Source organism: Phocoena phocoena, chromosome 21 (genome assembly GCF_963924675.1).
Source record: "Phocoena phocoena chromosome 21, mPhoPho1.1, whole genome shotgun sequence".
Taxonomy (NCBI): domain Eukaryota; kingdom Metazoa; phylum Chordata; class Mammalia; order Artiodactyla; family Phocoenidae; genus Phocoena; species Phocoena phocoena.
This window is the reverse complement of record NC_089239.1, coordinates 30,120,812-30,131,247: the sequence shown is the minus strand read 5'-3', so window position 1 is coordinate 30,131,247 and position 10,436 is coordinate 30,120,812.

The following is a 10,436-nucleotide window of genomic DNA, read 5'->3' as shown; positions in this document are numbered from 1 at the left end:
TGCAGGACTTGGAATTTATCCTTCAACACAAACCAATATTGAACATAAATCTCAAGGGAAATTCTTCCAGGATATCCACTGGGATAACTTGTGTTCTTGTAGCACAAAGTAGCACAATTCCCAAACCACAGGCCTGAGTCCCTTTACAGGAACACATACAAGGATGATACTGACCCATCATTACTTTTCAAATCTCCACAAGGGATTCTGGGGAAGAGTCAAGGTGAAAAACAGTCCTGTGTGAGGAGGATGAGCAACAAATTCTATTATCTATCGATTGTGACAGATTTCCTTCCCTGGGTACGAAAGGCTTCACAAGGTCCTGTGAGCTTGGAGCAGCATAAAAGTCAGCTCAGAAAGAAAACTTGCCCCATGGACCCTTCCTCGGCCACCTTGGAAACTGCATCTCGACAGTGGGGTTTGTCCAGCACCCACTTTTCTGAGATTCTACTGACTGATAGGAAGAGCACGGCTGGATTTCAGGTTGGTTTGAAGTAAATTTGGTGTTCAGTTAATCGCCCAGAGAAATAGGACAGTGGTCAACATATGTAGTGATATGGCTTTAGGCAGTGGGGTAAAGATTCTTTAATTTTTAAAAATTTACATTTCTATTGTTTTACTGAGGTATCATTCAGTTATAATATTAGATAAGTTTTATGTTTACAACAATATATTTCAACTCCTGTATAGCATGCACCTGCTCAGGACAAAAAACTTAGTTTCTGTCTTTTACCATCTTGTGGCATTTTACAAATTGGGCCTTCCACCTGCCACTTCCCTTCTGGTTTCCAGTATTCTGTCTTGTGCACCTATGTGTTTGTTTTGGTGCCCTTTGGTTTCATCATTAATTTTTTTCTTTATTTTTTCTTGTAATTTTTTAATATTCCACATATGGGTAAAGTCATAAGGTGTTTGTCTTTTCTGCCTGTCTTATGTTGTTAGCATGATATCCTCCAGGTCCCACCATGTTGTGGAAAATGGCAAATGTCAAGTGTTTTATGACTGAATAGTGTTCCATTAAATACCTACTACCTCTTCTTTATCTGTTTTTCCATTGATGACCACCTATCTCAAGGAGTGTACTGTCGCTGTTTTCTTCTAGCATTTTTACAGTTTCAGGTCTTATATGCAAGTATTTCATGTGTTTTGAGTTCAGGTTTGTGTATGGTGTGAGTTCGTGACCTTGGTTGTTTATTTTTAAGGGTAATTCTGAAAACAGAAACTGATACAATACATCGTTCTTCACACTATTTATTACAAGAAGATGAAAATTCAGAAGACATGTAAATCAGCATTCTGATTTATGTGGGGAACTGAAACAGCAGTTATCAAAACAAGGTGGGATTTTCTATAGGCATTGAAAGCCTAAATAATGGATTTGTTCATTCTTAGCTGAAACCTCTTTGTCTTCCATTAACAGAAACTAGATAAAAAAAGAAACACTGAAGAGAAAAGATTTAAAGCTCAGCTGTGAAGCTTCTAGTTTAATAGAGGAGGAAATGTTTTTCCTGAGTGAATTTGTACTTGAAAATGGCCTGCTCTGATGTCCGATGGGAAAGTCAAATTTTCAAGAAGTAATCATAGTTTCCTTTGATTTTCAGTTGCATGTACCACAATATTAAATGCAGCTTTCTCATCACATAATTATTTGTTCCATGTGGGGAAATGCTGTCTTTCTTTTTCCTGTCTATTTTTTATCAGGACATGGATGGTGCTGATGGCTGCAGGATAACATGAGTGCACTTGATGCCATAGGACTTGACACCTCACTGTGATTAAACAGTAAATTTTATGCCACGCATGTTTTACCACAGTAAAAATTGTGATTCTCGGAAAAAATAAGCATACGCAAAAATGTTTAATTTTCTTTCAGATCATAATTATTCTTAAAAGTATGTACAGGTGTCCCTCTAGTTTTAAAATGCATGATAACAATAAATCACAATGTATAAACCTTCCTTAGAGACAAGGTAAGAAAAAAAAGGGATAGATATCTTTCCTTGGCTACAAATGTCTTAACAGGATCACGTGACCTGAAGTAGTATAACAGCAAGCAAGAAAAGGACCCTTCTCCCACGGACGTTTCCTCAGGCACCTTGGAACCCACACTGTGTCCAGTGGGGTTTGTCCAGCACACATATTTCTGATGATCTACCAACAGGAAGTACCCAGCTGGATTTCAGGTTGATTTGCTGTATATTTGGTGTTCATCTTGTTCCTCAGGTAACAGGGCAGTGGTAAAAATAATGATGTGGCTATGCACAAAGGATACGGATTCTTTAGTTTCTTTTCAATTTATTGTTCAGTAGACTTTTTTAATAAGGTATTTTTTGGTTATAATATTAGATAAGTTTTTTGTGTATGACAATATATTTCAACTCCTGTACCAGCTGGATTTCATGTTGTTTGATTTTATTTGGTGTTCAGTGTATCCCCTAGAGAAACAGGACTCTAGACAAAATATGTATAGATGTGGCTTTATGCAATGAGTCATGGATAATTTTTAATGTAATTATTTTTCTATGGTATCACTGGGTTATGATATTACATGTTTTATATGTATAAAAATATATTTCAACTCCAGTATGCCATAAAACTGATCAGCACCAAAGACTTAGGTTTTTTCTTTTGCCATCCTGTGGACCCATCTTACTCATTGGCCATCCCCCTGCTGCTACCCTCTGATATCCACTACTCTGTTGTGTGAATATATGTGTTTGTTTTTGTGTCGTTTGCTTTCTTCTTTAATTTTTTTTACTCGTTTGTTTTTTCGTTGTATACAGTGTTCCACATATGAGTGAAGTCGTAAGGTATTTGTCTTTTCTAAATGTGTCTTCAAGACATTATTAGAGTAAAGGTGATACGTAACCTTGATTGGTTAAGAAAAACCTCATCAAGGTCATGTGACCTGGGAGCAGACTCAAAGGCAGCTTGAAAGTGAAATTCCCCCACTGACCTGTCCTCAGCCCCCTTCAAAGGTGCACAGAGTATCCAGCACCCACCATTCTGAGCACCTACTGACAGATAAGAGGTACACAGCTGAGATTCAGGTTGTTTGATTTAAATGTGGCGTTCAGCTTTTCGGTCAGAGAAATCCGACAGTAGACAAAATATGTACTGATGTGGTTTAAGCAATGGGGCGCAGACGCTTTAATCTTTTAATTGAATTATTTTTGTAGGGTACCATTCGGTCAAAATGTTAGCTAAGTTTTATGTGCACAAAAATATATTTCAACCCCGGTATACCATTAAGTTTTTTTGTTGCCGTCCTGTGGACCCATTTTACTCATTGGCCACCCCCCTGATCCTACCCTCTGATATCCACTGCTCTGTTCTGTGAATATATGTGTTTGCTTTTGTGTCATTTGTTTTCCACTTTAACCGTTTTTTACTTTTTTGCTTTTTGTATTTGTGTTTAGTGTTCCACATATAAGTGAATTCATAAGATATTTCTCTTTTCTAAATGTGTCTTCAAGACATTGATAAATACAAGGTGACATATAATGTTAATTGGTTAAAAATAAGCCTCATCAAGGTCTTGTGACCTTAGAGTAGTATAAAGTCAGCATGAAAGGGAAATTCCTTCCTCAGCCACCCACAAAGCTGCATCTCCTCAGGTGGAGAGTGTCCAGCACCCACCATTCTGAGCATCTACTGAGAGAAGAGGTATCCAGCTGAGTTTCATGTTGTGTGATTTAAGTTTGGCGTTCAGCTAGTCCCTCAAGGAAACAGGACAAGAATAAAATTACGTAGTGATGTGGCTTTAGGCAGTTGAGTATCGATTCTTTAATTTCTTTATAATTTAATTAAAATTTTTTTAACTTAGGTATCATTCCATTATAATTTTAGTAAGTTTTATGTGCACAGCAATACATTTCAGTTTCTGTGTACCATACACCTTCTCAGCACCAAAAATGCAGTTTTCCTCTGTCACCATCTAGCTGCCTCATTTTGTCCATTTTGCCTCTGCCCGTGGCTTCTCCTCTGATTTCCATTACTTGGGTCTGTGTATCTTTGTATTTGCTATCGTGTCAACTTTTTTCTTCCTTAAAGTTGTTTTTACTTATTTTCTTTTTGTTTGTTAGCTTTTTGTGTTCCACACATGAGTGAAATCACGAATTATTTCTTTCTCTTAACATGTCTTCAGACATGGTCAGACCAAAGGTGACCGATGATGTTGATTGGTTAAGCAACCCTTAACAAGGTCATGCGACCTTGGAGCAGTATCAGGTCAGCTGGGAGAGGAAATTCCCCCTTGACCCGTCTGCAGCCCCCTTCAAAGCTGCACTCCTCCACCCACCTCCCTGATACTCTCCTGACAGAGAGGAGGAGCACAGCTGGACTTCAGGGTAGTTTGCTTTAAATTTGTGTTTGGCATATCCCTCAGAACAAGAAGTCCACACTGAAGATATGTAGTGATTTGGCCTGGCAATAGGGTAACGTGTCTTTTTTTTTTTAATTAATTTATTTATTTTGGGCTGTGTTGGGTCTTCGTTGCTGCATGCGGGCTTTTCTCTAGCTGCGGCGAGCGGGGGCTACTCTTCGTTGCGGTGCGAGGGCTTCTCATTGTGCTGGCTTCTCTTGTTGCGGAACACCGGCTCTAGGCATGCAGGTTTCAGCAGTTGTGGCATATGGGCTTCAGTAGTTGTGGCTCGTGGGCTCTAGAGCGCAGGCTCAGTAGTTGTGGCTCACGGGCTTACTTGCTCTGCAGCATGTGGGATCTTCCCAGGCCAGGGCTCAAACCCATGTCCCTTGCACTGGCAGGTGGATTCTTAACCACTACACCACCAGGGAAGTCCCAAGGTGTCTTTATTTTTATAATTTTATTTTTTAAATTGCATTAACAGTGGGTGTCAATATTAGATGTTTCATTTGTACAGTATTACATTTAAAATTTTGTAAACCTTAACACAGGCTCACCACCAAAATTTTCCTCTCCCACTGTCACTACACATTTGCCCACCTTTACCATTGTGCCTTGGCCCCTGACGTTTCCTCCCTGGTATCCACTACTCTGTTCTGTGAATTGATATGTTTGTTTTTGTCATTTGGTTTGTTCACCAATTTGTTGGTTTATTTCCTTTTTGTTTGTTCTTACTATCGTACGCATGAGTGAAGTCCTTTGGTATTCACCTTCAGCCTCTGACTTTCTTTAGCATCATAACAATAAGTTCTATCCGTGTTCTGGAAAATAACAAGATTTCAGCTTTTTTTATGGCTGAATAGATTTCCACAGAATATACATACTATTGCTTCCTTATCCCTTTTTCCATTGATTGGGAGCTATGTCAAGGAGCATATATCTTTTGTGTTCTTCTGGAAGTTTTACAATTTCAGGTCTTATCTTCAAATCTTTCATAGATTTTGAGTTGAGTTTTAAGTATGGTGTCACATAATGATCTAGATCATTTAACGTCAGTAGCAGTTTTGAGAACAGAGGCTGAAAAAATATATCCTTCTGAATGCTCTTATTACGTGAAGATTCAAATTCTAAGGAACTTAGCATCCTAGCATTCTGATTGATGCGGGGCACTGGATGAGCAGTTATGAAAACTTGGTGGGATTGTCTGTAGGCATTGAAAGCCTAAAAATGTTCCATTCATCCTCAGTTGAAACACGTATTTCACATTTTATTAACTAGGTAAAAGTGAGACACTGAGGGTGAAGGATTCAGAAAACAGTTCAGACGCTGCGTTGTGCCCCGTCTAAGCTAGCAGAGGAGAAAATAATTGTGTTACGTGAGTTTGTATTTGATAACTGCCTTCTCTGATGTCAGATGGGAGAGCCCAATTCTCAAGGAGTTATCAAACTTATGTTTGGTTTTCAAATGCCTGGGTGTCAATATTAAATGTGGCCTTTCCATAGCATAAGTATTTCTGTATGTGTGGGGAAATCTTTTCTCACTCATATCTATTAGACAGTTATACATGTAACCAAAGTCTCTAACTTTAGTCTTTCAAGGATGCAAATCCAAATTCACTGTTCTGCCTAAAATTTCAAGTCAGGGTCCTCATCTGTGGGTAGGTGTCTGGAGAGAATGGAGAAATGTCTGGGCAGAGAAGTCAAAGTATCAGGAACCTGGATTTCCTTAGTGGTCGTGAGCTTTCATGACCCCATTTGTGTGGAGGGGGCAGGGGTGACTTGTATGAATGTGACAGTTTTCTCTTTCTTTATACAGAGGAAATTCAAAAAGTAAGAAGCACCGAGGAGTGGGGAACATGGCCAGTCGTTGCAGACAGCTGGGTCCCTGCAAACTCTCTCAAGTCCAGCAAGTGAAGAAGCAAAACCTGGGCACAGGGAGGCAGGTGGCTCCCCCGCCAAAGGATGAAGACCCCAGGGTAAGTGGAGGCATGGACTCCGGAAACAGGGTTTGGGCCTGGAACAGCTGGGTCCATAACTCCCTTGCCCAGCCCCAACCAAAGACAGCTGCCTTGGGACCTCATCCCCAGGGAGACGGGGCCGTTCAGAGACGGGGGCCACCTGACCCCTCCTTAGCGTGATGTCTGGCCTGCTTTTATCCAAGTCCTTCAATCGGGGTCTTGCTGTGCACATTTAGGGTACCAGCCCTTCCTCCTCTGATGCTCCCTGGCAGAGGCTTTGGGAAACACCACAGTATCATAAATATCCTGGCAGCTAAGGGGCCGCATGCTTCTGTCCTTTCTCCAGAACCAGTGTTCATCCCTCTCCATCTGTCCTTGTGTTCGCTTTGCACATGCACCTGTGGGTTCCGCTGACTCACTGACCTTGTTCCCCTCCACCCACAGGTGAAGTGTAGGGACTGCGGAGCCTTTGGGCACAAAGCGAGGAGCCTCAGGTGCCCCATGAAGCGCTGTCATGGGGCCCTGGCCCCCCAGCCCTTGGGCTCCAAACTTGGCAAGGAGAACCTGGAACCACGGAAGCTGCAGGACCTGCAGACGCCTGGGACCCCTAACACAGCTGAGAGAGAGAAGGGTGAAAGGCAAAGGTGAGCAATGGGGTGGGTGGTACCCAAGCTTTGGGTTGAAATCGCTGGAGACGGTTCGTCTCCTTCTCTACACTGGGTGCCGAGCCATCTCTAGAAATGACAGGGAAATTGGGGTAACAGGAGCCATGTCCCGAGGGGGCCACACTCAGGAGCTCAGAATATGCCTTGAAGTCTCTGAGGGGTGTGGAGAACACATGCAATTTTGCACCTGACAGGCCCCAAGGCCATAGGGACAAATAGACAGGAATTCCTGGGAAACCCAGGAGGGAATCCTGGAGTCGGGGGAAGGATATGAGCGGTGGAGGAGTCTTCACAGAGCACAGGGATTCAGGTCCGGTGTCACCCCCAGACTTGGAAAGGAGCTGGGCCACAGCACCGTTGGTCCCAGTTGTGACAAGGAAATTGGGTTTCTGCCCCTTAACGTGGTTTGTTTTGCAGGAAAGAAGAGCAGCAGAGGAAGCTACTCCAGAGATTTCCCAGGAAACCCCAAGGGTGGCGGCAGCAGTACTGGAAGGAGGGGACAGAATCCTGCCACTGCCTGAGGGTCAGTCTCCTGGTTCGCGCTCTTTCTTCTTCTGGGGTAACACAATTGGCCTCTATCCCCTTCTGTGGGAGGGAGCGGGTCCCATTCTTTTCCAACCAATGTGATCACTTAGAGTACTTTTCAGATGCCATTTTCCTCGGTTTCTTTGATTTTGCATTCTTACTTGCGTGGCTGGCAAGAATATGCTGTTTGGTAAATGGAAGTGATTTTATCAGCAGCATTCCGTAAGCAGAATCCTTTAAGTTAGAACACGAATCTGTAAATTGTGATTCATCCTCCAAAACTGGCCATCAAAACTTATTATGCCATCAAAGTGCCCGCAAAACACCAAGCTGTGCGCAGCCCTCGGAAGGGGGTACACAAGAAGCTTGTTCCCACTTACTTAACAAGAGACATTGTTAAACTCCTTGTATTTGCCTAGCTGATGCAGAAATGTCTCAAGGTGATATTGTAACTTTCTTTTTCATGAGCACCACTGAGGTTGAGTATCTCATCACATACAATTAATTCCTATGAGATGGGTTTTGGTTAATTTTCATTTTTCCTGGATGGAGAGAAGATGCTCATGTCTGGCCGTTCTGTTTGGTCTTCTCCTACAGCATCCAAACATGCCCACACTCACCCACGCATCCACGAGGAAACCCCTCCGGGATCCACATCTCCCCAGTAGGAAACCCACCCACCCTGCAGTGTCTCTCATCAACAGAAGTTTGGTCCAGGACTCCAAAAGCAGCATCAAGGCCCCAGGCAAGAGGTCTGCCCAGATCCCCATCCAGACATGTCTGAACCCCCCAAAGAAACCTAGACTCAGCCCCATCCAGACTCCCCAGAAGAGCACTCTGACAGCAGATCTGGGGGCTTCCCAGAATCTCCCTCCTCCACCCAGTACAACCGGACCCACAGGGACCCCCCAAGTCAGCAGGAAGACACCTGCCCAGGGGCAAAGCCTTGCCCTCAAACCTCCCCTGGACAGATCTCGCCCCAATAGTGTCCAAGCCTGCACCAGACACCATCCTCCACCCATCAGCCATGTTCCAGGCCAGCCTCTCAGGATACTCTTCGTGAGAGTAGACGAAGGCCGGTGGAGCTGCAGGTACGTGGCGCCTCCCTCCTTGCCTCGCCCTGAGCAGTCAGCCCCTCCTCCCACTGGCAGGAAGCCTGAAGGACACTGGGCCCCTGGCCCCCGGAGTGTCCTCTACGATGACCTTCAGGTGTCTTCTTCCTCTGAAGACAGCGACTGGGAGGGACACGCCAATGGCAGCTAAGCCTTGTCCTCCAGCCCCAGGTGCCCTGGAGGTGACCGTGCACCTGACGAGGGGGAGTCACGAAGAGCAGCTGCTCCTGGAGAAGCAGCGATTCTGCACCCCTGCTGGGCGAACGGTGCTGGAAACCCAGACAAGCCCCAGCGACACACACGTGCACGCCCCGCACCTTCTCCTGATGGAACTACAGCCATCTGTCAAATGGTGCTTATCACGCTGGAATGACAAGTTGTTTGTCAGTCTGAATCTATTTTAAGCACCTGAGGCAAATTCCAGGAGTAACTTTTAACTATTGTGTAAATAGGAAGCTATGGAAGTAATCTGCATTGGGTGCAAATGTCTGAACTTTTGGAACCTGGCTAAAGGGCCCAACGCTGTGCTTTGCAGAAGGTCAGCAGTGCCCCGTCCTGAGATGAGACTCGTGGACTCTGTGGAGTCGTTCACTGTAAATCACGGTGGAGACACTCCCACGGCTCTGCTTCTTATGTTTCATTAAACGTTACTATAAAGCTTTGTTTTCAAATTTTCTTTCAATTTTAATAAAGTTCTACCGTATAAGACATGCTGTACGTGGTTTTTATCTCTAAGCCGTGAAGATCATCTTAACATTTATTTTTACTCAAGATAGATTTTGTGGAGACTTCCCTGGTAGGCCAGTGGTTAAGACTCCCTGCTTCCAATGCACGGGGCACGGGTTCGAGCCCTGGTCTAGGAAGTAGGATCCCACATGCCGTGCGGCCAAAAAACAACAACAAAAAAGAAAAAGTAAGATGGATTTTGTAACTGAGGGAAAGGGGAGCTTGGGAGGACCTAAGGCTTAAAAATACAGGCTCTCCGGCCCTCCCAGACCCACAGGTCTACATACGCACATTAACGATGCACCGCGTCAACCCCCTGCATGGACGACGTAACGTGTAGGCTGCCTTATTCTCACACTGGGCCACACTGGACTCGGTGGATCTTAATAGGTGTATAAGCCTGAATCCTACTTCAAAAGGTACGAGTTCATGTTGTCTGTTTTGAGGCCCGGGCATTGGGATTACAGCTGCTCTGGAGGTGATTATATCTTCTGGTTTGAGAACCACTGGAGGTGGTGGCAGTGATATCACCTGTGTCACAGGCTGCCTCTGTTCTCTAACAGGAAGAAACCTGAGCAGGTCCAAGAAAATTCACCGAGCTGTGTAGAGGGCTTCCCGGGAGGAGCAAACCATGTTCCACACAGAACAACTGTTTGGGGAGAGCATCTTCACTCCGCAGAAGCCTGTACGTCAAGGGCAGCTGCTGGCTGAAGGCACAAGGTTGTTAACATATCGGGAAAGCAGAGCCGGCACACTCGGGGCCGTGCCCACACCTACGGGAACTTCTGGAATGACCTTTCTCTTTGTGACCCGGGTCTGAGCGTGTTCCTTACACTCCCTTATCTCATGACCTCAGTCCTGTTCCAGCACTTCCTTACAGATTCTCACAAAAAAAACCACCACTGATCCTTACTTCTGGCATTTCAAAGGGTCTGAATAGGCCCTGACACATGTTCTATTTTATGGAATCCTCTGAACATCACAGGATTAAAGAAGAGGAGTCTCATCGTAGCCATCTGGGATTGGAATTGTTAGGGATGGGCTCGGTTTTCTGGGACCTGCAAATACAGGGGACAGGGTTTCAGGAC